This window comes from Podarcis tiliguerta (genome assembly GCF_965153285.1).
Source record: "Podarcis tiliguerta genome assembly, chromosome: 9".
NCBI lineage: Eukaryota > Metazoa > Chordata > Lepidosauria > Squamata > Lacertidae > Podarcis > Podarcis tiliguerta.
The window spans coordinates 33872143-33882417 of record NC_139542.1 but is presented as its reverse complement, the minus strand read 5'-3'; the positions used below and the strand labels follow the sequence as shown (position 1 = coordinate 33882417).

Genomic DNA, 10275 nt, shown 5'->3' with positions numbered 1-10275 from the left:
TTCTGCTCAATAGGTTTGGGAGCCAAGTCATTTTTCTTTGTTGACAAAGTGGTTCATTTGGTCACTTCCATCATTCATTTTTATGTATTGCCGCTACTTCACTACACTTTCTTTGGAGTGAAGAATGAATGAGCAAGTGAATGAACAAATATCCAGACTCTAAGGGTATATGTATAGTATTTGACCTTACAAGAAGGCTGAGCTTTGTGCTTTTGGAAAAAATGTGTCAAAAGACATTAAAAATAATTGGATTCAGCTCAAACAGCTCTTCTGAAAAGATTCCAGCCAGCAGTGGCCTAGAGACGAGTCTTCTTAGAGATTTAACAAATCCAGTTGGCACCTAGGCAAGTTCCTTTGTATTGAACTCAGTGTATCTTTCAGCTATTAAATGGAGAACCTAGAGAGGAGAGCCAAGAATGTTATGAACAGTCACAAGTGCCTGAAAGCCATTCTAAAGTCATTGAAGCATAGTCACATAACCACAGCAATCTGGTGGCAACATTTCTCCTGTGTTGTAACTGGTTACATAACTGACAAAGCATATCTGTAGTTTGGGTGATTTGCATAACTCAGCACCCATCAACACAGGGCTCTTTGTTAAGGCTGACATCATACAGAAATGGCTATGACATGCTTCAGGATGAATCTGAGATATTGTGTGAAAGAAATTCCTAAGTAACTGTGAGACCTCTATGCCATGATATGCCATTTATTTAGGGCCAGGATGAATACACACAGTAAGCATATTCTGCAATCAAACCCATGATTGGCTTGAGACAATTAAGCTGCAGCCAACTAAACAACAGGGCCTGTATTCAAGGAATTTTTATGGCATGTCTATTGATGTAAAATGTGAGACATGAGCTTCTTTCTTCTGAAAGAAGCCCTGTGCTTGCCCCTCCTTTTCTCATTTCTTTCTATGCTTTCCTTCCCGCACTTCCTTCTAGTTAAACTTTATGCTCCATATGGTGTTTCCTCCTAGACATTATCCCTACATCATATCTATAGATCTATATCGCCCATATTTCTTTTGCATGCTCATCTCAACATATTTCTTATTCTCTGTCCTTGCCCCTACTTTTGTTCTTAATTCCATCTTTGGAGTGTATGAATATTTCTGCTTGTTTTCCTTCTGTCTTGTGACTTCTGAGCCTTGTTGATTTAGAAATGCTGTGCAATGTGTAGTACATTTTTGGTGCTGTTAGAAATATTAAATGATGCTATTGGTTTAAATATATAGTGCAGATTGGGCCTAAATGGAATTTCTCTGCCATGGCTAGTACTTAAGTTTTGTGAGAGATGGAGGCAGAAGCAAACTCCAAAGAATGACACACACAGCATCCCTAGTGGTCCAAGCATGCAGTGGGCTTTAGATAGTGGCATTCACATAACTCCCCTGACACATTCAATGAATGTATAAATGGGAGCAGAGTAGCTAGCCACATTTCTTCCACTCTGGTAGGCTCACTGCATGCACTTCCAAATGGTGTTGAGCTTGGAATTATTTAGAATGGGACCTTTCACAGAAAAAGATGTACGGTGGTATGTCGGGTTAAGTACTTAATTTGTTCCAGAGGTCCTTTCTTAACCTGAAACTGTTCTTAACCTGAAGCACCACTTTAGCTAATGGGGCCTCCCACTGTTGCCACACCGCCGCTGCGCGATTTCTGTTCTCATCCTGAAGCAAAGTTCTTAACACGAGGTACTATTTCTTGGTTAGCGGAGTCTGTAACCTGAAGCATCTGTAACCTGAAATATATGTCACCTGAGGTACCACTGTATTCAGATAGAACTCTTCTACACAGTTATGGACTTGGCCAATCAAGGCAGATTTCCCACTATGGCTGAACTCAGCCATTGGGGGAAGTGGCAGAAGATGCATCGTTATGAAGGGAGTATGGCTAGGAGGCACATTGTGGCTACCCCCATGTGTGTGTGTGATTCATAAAATAGACTTATGAACTTAAACCCACCTTTTGAACCACAAAATGGCCAACAAAATTTCTTGCATCCATAAAAAATGAATATAAACAGACAATAAAACATGTTGAGATGTCATTGGACTCATCAATAGGATTATATTTACATTCCTTTTACAATCTACTATCTCAATCTTCTCAAAGAAGTTCTGTTGGAAGCTTAGCTGGGAGCCAAACTGAGGCCTTGGTTCTGAAGCACTGAGTCTTCAAATAAATACAATATTGATTTAGGAGCATTTAAAACTAGTTCATTATGAACCCCTTGTTTCTACATTGGTTTTGCACATAGGCTGAAATGGGTTATATGTCCAAGGAAGTAGTTTGTTTTAATGTTTTGATGTGGCAGGGTCTCTCTCTCCCCACCCCGGTGCATTCTGTGGGGACTCATATTTTGAAAATGTGCTTTTTAAAAATACTGAGCTGAATCGTTCTAAAATTCATGGTCTGTAGGTGTTGCCAGAATGAAATTAATCCAGTGCCTCTTCGAGCCTAGTATCATTTATCTGTGTTTTCTTGGGTCTTGCTTCACTGCTCATGCTTTTTGCAATATACTCTTCTTGATTAAAGAGAGAGGCTAAAATAATCTTTCTGATTAGTTCAAATAGACAAGAGTAATGTCTAATTCTATTTAAAAAATAAATCTATTGATATATTTTGCAATGGTCTGATGGTGTCAGAAGATGAATTATGGTTATTAACTGCAAATGTACTCATGGAGAATGTAAAAGGTTTTTTAAAAGAAAGAAGGAAGGGGAAAAAGGACACTGAAAAGATACCTAGAGAGCTCATAAACAATATGATTCATTTTCTGATTGCTCATGTGCTCTCACTCATTGATAAAAATATTGGATTTTAATAATCTAATCACAATTTTAGATTATTTGTTCTTCAGGGCAGTTAATTAAACATGTGCTTAACTTAGAACATATCGGTCAGCATCCAGCACAAAATTATGATCCCTTAAGCCCCATTGATTTCAATGAGACGTATGTGCACATGACTGTGCATTGGATTGCACTTGCTTTCTATAATCTACCAGGAACTTCTTGCATGCAAGCCTCATTGCAATGAATGGATATTGTGCATTCAGTCATCCATTCATTTTAATGGCAGAATTTCGCAAATTAACTGTGTCCATTGGCTTTGAAGAGATATTGATTGCCAAACACACCTGGCAAATTAAAAGCCAGGAGACTTATAATAAAGCTTAATGAAACCTTAGCTTTTATCTACGGACTTACAATTTTAATTGCAGCAGCCTGGTTTAGAATCATTCACTCCAGCTAGCCTCTTAAGATATTAATTTATTTTGTTACATGTTAATCTTGCTACCTGCCAGCCTGGAGCTCAGTGTGGAATATATGGTCCCCTTTCACTTATTTTTATCATCAGAAGAGGTCTGTAATGGAGGTAGCCAGAGAATTTGTTAATGGTCAAAGGTCATCCAGTGAACTTTATGGCTTAAAGGTGCATTTTCTTACTACTACTCAGGCTGGTTCTAACTCAAGTTGTATACCTTTTAGGGCTATGCATCAGCTCCCTGTGTGCCATGAATTACAAGGCAGATATTGGCTGTAAGTGCTGGAAGAGCTGTTCCCTGCCTTGCCTGGGAGGGTTGGGCGCTGACTGACTCCAGCTACAAAAGCTGCTGAACACACTCTTGGTCTGTGGTATTGTTTGGGTGTTTTGTTTGGGTTTATGTTGTTGTTAATGATATTAATTTGCATATATATATCTTATTGTGATTTATGTGGAAATTGTTTCAGCCTAGTTGTGCACTTTTTGATATGTTTTATTTATTGTTTATGACTTCTGCTATGTTTGTGAGCATGTATATCTTATGTTGTAAGCTGCATTGAGCATGGTTTTAACTATGGAAAGGCAGCATACAAATAAAATGATGATGATAATGAAATTGGGGTGATTCACATTTCTGAACCAGATCATGTCATTAAGAAGATGTTTTAAGGTGGATCAGGGACTCTCCATTTTGCCAGTGTCTCTGTGGCTTTGGCTCTCAAAAAAACAAACAAACCACAACACCATTTGTTTTACACCCACCCACACCTGAGAGAAAAAAACAAATTGACCTGAGAAGGGAAGGGGTGAAAAGGAGAGGTGGAAGCAGTGCTTTGTTTCAGGGGGTACTCATGGATACACAGTACCAGCACCTCTCTTTTCGTTGTTGTTGTTGTTAAAAAGTGCGGCACTTACTGTAACAATTTCAGAGTGAGTATCTCCACCTATTTTTCTAGAAAAAAGCCCTGGGTGGAAGGTTATCTTATTTTGATGGATAGGTCTAGCTTTTAATCACAGTGATTTGGGAGAGGGATATTGAAGTAATCAAAGATTCACACTTCACATGGACTACCCTCCTCATCTTTGTTTTGGCTGAGCAAAAGCAGTGTGTGAGATACATGATCTCTGACCACGCACCAGAATACAGATTTCTTGTTTTGGTACTTCTCCGTACAGCAACAAAGACGAGCCTGCAGTCCTCAGTCTAATTTCTTGCGGGTGAGAATAGAAGGTAAGGAGGGCAAGGGGGGAAATGGAGAAGAAAGCTGAAATGAATGGAGTGAGCAAAAAAAGAAAGGAGAAGACCCTTTGCAAGCAAGTAGTTCAGACTCCTGGCAAATCTCCAGGCATGGGGATTCATTGGGAGCTAGAAAGGTTGACAGAAAGAAAGGAACCATGCTTTATTCTGACTCTAGCCACCACTGCATGTGACCCCCAACAGATTATTCCTGAGGGAATGCAGCCCTTGGCAGAGAAGTTTCCTGTGCTTGCTGTACAGCGAGGTATTTGTGTGATGATGTTGCTCTTCTCTCCTACCATAACCAGAAGCATTAAGAGTTAACTCTCCCATTATCATAGTCTAATTTGTTGTTGTTTAGTTGTGTCCGACTCTTCGTGACCCCATGGACCAGAGCACGCCAGGCACTCCTGTCTTCCACTGCCTCCTGCAGTTTGGTCAAACTCATGCTGGTAGCTTCGAGAACACTGTCTAACCATCTTGTCCTCTGTCGTCCCCTTCTCCTTGTTCCCTCAATCTTTCCCAACATCAGGGTCTTTTCATAGTCTAATAGTAAATCTCAAATACAGTGGAACCTTGTGTTACGTACTGTTCTCCTTGCTAATGCTGCAGGTTACAAGCTCCACTAACTCAGAAGTAGATGCCCCTTGTTGCGAACTTTGCCCCAGGATGCGAGTGGAAGTTGTGCTCAGGCAGTGCGGAAACAGTGGGAGGTGCCATTAACAAAAGCACACCTCATGTTACGAGCGGACCGCCAGAACGAATTAAGTTCGTAACCGGAGGTACCACTGTAGTGTTGGAAAGGAGGTCTTTTAAATATCTGCTTTGCAGCTTAGTATCTGATGGCAATTCCTACTTTGGAATAATAAACTTGTACTAAATTCAGCTTAGTCTTCACTGCCAATACAGACTGGATGGATTTAATTGCAAGAGCAGGCTGTTGCTGTTCAGTCCTGTTTTGCTCACTGCTGGTCCCGAGCTGTTAAAATTTGAGTTGTTTTTGAAGTATGGCACTGGCAGACATTACTGTTAATTAGTCCAGCTTTCAACTGAACATTATTGTCAAGCACAAGTGACTTTAGTACAAGATACAGAGATTCCCATGACAGCATTTCCCCTCCTTAATTGACCTACATGGCAACAAAGGAAAATTAAAAGCCTCAGAAAATACCCACGAGGTGCTTCCCTTTTTGAAGAACACAATCAATGTTACATTAACAGAAACTTCTCTGAACATCTCCTGCTAGTCCCAAATAAGGTTTTGTTGCATAAAGCCAAACTACGGGTAGCTGGCAAACAAGCGCAGAAAGTATGCTTTTTTTTTAAAAAAAAAAAAGTTTCACAATAAGAATCTGAGTTAGAGAAAGTAGGTTTCTGTATACAGCAGAATTTCTCTCTTCAGTATGTGAGGAGGGTATCTTGCACTGAATAAGAAAGCTCGACAGCACCATTTTTGCAGTCTCAGGCACCTAGCAAAATAGTGGGTGGTGCATCAGGGCTATGAGGGTACATCCCTGCCAAGGAAATTGCAAACAAAAACATCAACTTTTCCTCCTAAATCACAAAGCCACACTCTTTCCAGCCTCCCTACCACCATTCATATCCAATAGCAGATGGCAGGGGTGAGAGCTGGCACTGATATGATCTCTGTTTTTGATGAGAATGACAGTGATATTGAACGCATGATTGACAATAAAAGGAAGGCCTTTCAGATCTGGCAAAGAGTTAGAAACTATGCCACTAAGGGGAAAAAAAACGTATGCCAACGCTAAGGCTGAGGTTCAAAGAAGAACCTGAGAACTAAAAAACACCTGGTGGATAAAAAAAAGCTCAAGAAATCCTGCACTTAGCCAACACTCATGATGCACAGAGTTTCTTTAAAGCCACAAAGACCATCTATGGGCCAATAAATCATGGCATATGCTCCCTAAGCTCAGCAGATGGTACCACATTTCTAAAAGATAAAGAAGCTACTGCACTGTGCTGGAAAGAACACTACCAACATCTCCTTAACTGCAACTCCCCCATAGCTGCTGAGGTCCTCTCACAAATTCTGAAAACACAAGTTAGAGATAAGCTTGCAGTATCTCCAAATCTGGGAGAATTGTGTACAGCCATTAACCAAATGAAAAACAACAAAGCCAGTGGACCTGATGGGATACCTGCCGAAATCTTCAAAGTGGGCGGAATTGAACTTACACAACAACTTCACAAGCTCATCGAACAAATCTGGGAAAGAGAAGAGATCCCAGCAGAGTTTAGGGATGCCAGAATTACCAATCTTTTTTTAAAAAAGGTGACAGAACTGATTGTGGAAACTATCGAGGCATCTCTCTATTAGCAGTGGCCACCAAGATTCTTGCAAGGATCTTAGCAAACTGTCTCTTAACAATATCTGAGGTGACCCTTCCTGAATCCCAAAATGGTTTTCAGCCTTCTAGGGGGACAGTGGAAATGATTTCCACCGCTTGACAGCTTCAAGAAAAATGCAGAGAGAAAAACCAACTCCTGTATATGGCATTTATTGACCTGACTAAGGCTTTTGACACTAAGTCGTAATGCCCTGTGGACTGTCCTTCTGAAAATTGGCTGCCCAGATAAATTTGTAAACAACATTCGGCTCCTCCATGATAATATGACAGCAACAATCGCAGATAACAATGGCTCTCAAAGTGAACGATTCACAGTGGGATCAGGTGTTAAACAGGGTTGTGTTATTGCCCCAACTCTATTCATTATTTTCATTGCCATGATCCTACTCTTTGTCAAAGGGAAACTCCCCACCGGAGTAGAAATCATATATCGAACAGGTGGAAATCTCTTCAATCTGAGAAGGCTGAAAGGAAAGAGTAAGGTTACCGTAACTTCCATCATAGAGCTTCAGTATGCTGATAACAACGTAGTATGTGCACGCTCAGAGGATGACCTCCAAACAATCCTAAATATCTTTGCAGGAGCTTACGAAAAGCTTGGCCTATCACTCAACATCCAAAAACCAAAGTGCTGCACCAACAAGTACAAAATAACCCCTCTGCAGTGCCACAAATCCAACTCAGTGGTGTAATGTTGGAAAATGTCAATCACTTCTCCTACCTAGGCAGTTATCTTTCCACAAGGGCCAACATTGATGCCAAAATCCAGCATCACCTGAGCTCTGTGAGTGCGGCTTTCTCCTGATTGCAGTGCAGAGTGTTTGAGGACCAGGACATTCACAGGGAAACCCAAATGCTTGTTTACAAAGCTATTGTACTACCAACCTTATTATATGCTTGTGAAACATGGACCACTTATAAACGCCATCTCCAACTCCTCGAAAGATTCCATCAACGGTGTCTCTGAAAAATTTTACACATCACTTGGGAAGACAGGTGAACTAATATCAGTGTACTGGAAGAAGCAAAGATCACCAGTGTTGAAGGAATGATTCTTCAACATCAATTTTGTTGGACTGGTCATGTTGTGCCTGATGATCATCTTCCAAAGCAACTACTCTATTCCAAACTTAAAAATGGAAAGCATAATGCTGGTGGTCAACAAAAGAGGTTTAAAGACTGTCTCAAGGCAAATCTTTAAAAATGTAGTATAAATACTGACAACTGGGAAACACTGGCCTGTGAGTGCTCCAGTTGGAGAACAGCCTTTACCAAAGGTGTCATGGGCTTTGAAGACACTCAAACTCAGGACACAAGGGAGAAATGTGATCAACAAATCCACACCGTGATCAACTCCCGCCCGGAAACCAGTGTCCCCACTGTGGATCCAGAATTGGCGTCCACAGTCACTTACAGACTCATTGTTAAAACCATGTTTATGGAAGACAATCTTACTCGGCTACGAGTGATCACCAAAGAAGAAGGCCTATCTACTTTCACTGCCATGCTTTCAAACTGCTAGGTTGGCAGAAGCTGAGACAGAGCAACGGGAGCTCACTCCATTGCGGGGATGTGACACCAAGGCTAAGAACAATCAGAAAATGGAAGCTAGGTTTGAAAAATAGATCCAGTATCTATACATGAAATGGGAAAGTGTGCAACAAGACACCAAAGTGTTTCAGACTCTCCCAACTTAATTTCCACTCAGCTATGCAACTGAACGAGCAAATTACAAAAGGGAATCAGATTGTTTCAATGGTTGGGATAAGGGAGGAGACATTTTAAAATAGCCATTGGATAATGCTGCTGTATTTCTTAACCACATCATTTAAAAAGCCATTTAAAAGTAGTTTATTCTATGTTACCATTCTGCAACAAAACTAATGTGATGGAGGCCAGTGGCCAGTGGTTGAGGAGGCGAGACTACTAGTGCTCTTCTTAAAAGATTAAATTATTCATAAAAGCCACAGAAGCACACTTTTAAAAGCCTTTTCTTTCTTACCTCCAACTAGCATGTTACATTTTAAATTATACTTTGAGGACTTACAGAAAAGCAACTGATTTACTATCAGCAACTGGTGTAAATCCAAACATTAGCTCACTAGACACTTCATGAATAATAACACTAATGTTGCACACTTCAAAATGCTTACAAGATTTGGGTTCTGTATGGTTTGCAAAGTGAAAGCCAATCGAGTCAGACAGGAATGCTATTTCCCTCCAACATAGTCTATCTAGAACCAGACAGTGAACAATAAAGATATTATTAGTAGTATTATTATTATTATTATTATTATTATTATTATTATTATTATTATTAAATAGTTGGAAAGTTTTGCTTCATATAATTGCAATTCTCCTTTACAGGAATTTTGGATATCTATTGTGATCTCTCCCCCAATCTCCATTAAAGTTTTATTTTCCAAACTCCATTTTTTCAGTAGGTTGGCAATGGTGCAGGCATTGGGATACACTGACACTATAGAATACAACTTACAATATAATATATAAGACAGTCTTCAACTTTCTCATATTTGGAATTTACCTTCAAACTCCAAATGCAATGTGGGACCCAAATATGTTTGTTTTTTGGTCCTTCTTTATTTCTTCTTTTCTCCTTCTGCCTTTCTCTTTGAGTTTCTCCGTCTTTCTCAACCTCCTCCTTGGCCCTCATTTCATTTCATTCTTTATTTAAAAAGATAATCCTAGAAAGAAGGGGAACTGGAAAATTGTTGCAGTTATTGCTAGTGTGAACTACATTAGATGGAGTTTAAAAATACATTTTAAACTGTATATGGATATGAATTTTCTTTTTCTTTTATGCAGATTAATGTGGAAATGGGATGGAGTGGGCTTAGTAATATACACAAAATTGACACAGACCAGAAATAGGCAGATCTATCCATCCCAAACCCTAACATGCAAATTGGTATTCTGACCTGGAATAGGAGAGAAACTGAACCACCTAGTAGCTGGAGAGCTGTTGCTTGTCATACTTCTGAAAATGATAAAACAATTGGTTAGAGGACTAAAGCAATCTCAGCCTAAACTCAAACTTTAAATTTGCCCATAACTTATTGATACTGGGCCTACCTAGGTACAACTGAAATAATTGCAGGTCTCCCCATTTACCCCACTTGTCTTCCCTTCCTCTGTCAAATTATGGATTATAACCCCTTCAAGGTAGGGACTTATCCTCTTGTATGATGCGCATTGACAAAGTCATAGTAGTGATAATGATAATGATGAGCATCAAGCTGCCTATGTGTGTTTGTGTTGCAGTAAAACGTGGCCAGTATCTGATTTCATCGCTCTGCATGTCCCAATCCCCACCACTGCTCTACGTGATTGGCAGTCATTGGTGGGGCATGGAAACACATAATTATAG

The 10275-nt window shown here is 40.0% G+C and overlaps 1 long non-coding RNA gene across 2 annotated transcripts; it reads right to left on the bottom strand.

Moving 5' to 3' along the window:
- Positions 1 to 265: 265 nt before the first annotated feature.
- Positions 266 to 10032, bottom strand: LOC310685110. 2 transcript variants are annotated; one of them, XR_014515074.1, is made up of 3 exons: positions 9853 to 10032; positions 9433 to 9608; positions 266 to 397 (listed from the first exon to the last, which is right to left on the bottom strand). It is a non-coding gene; the product is annotated as an uncharacterized lncRNA (long non-coding RNA). The 2 variants fall into 2 exon arrangements; XR_014515075.1 differs by lacking the exon at positions 266 to 397 and adding an exon at positions 7043 to 7850.
- Positions 10033 to 10275: the final 243 nt, after the last annotated feature.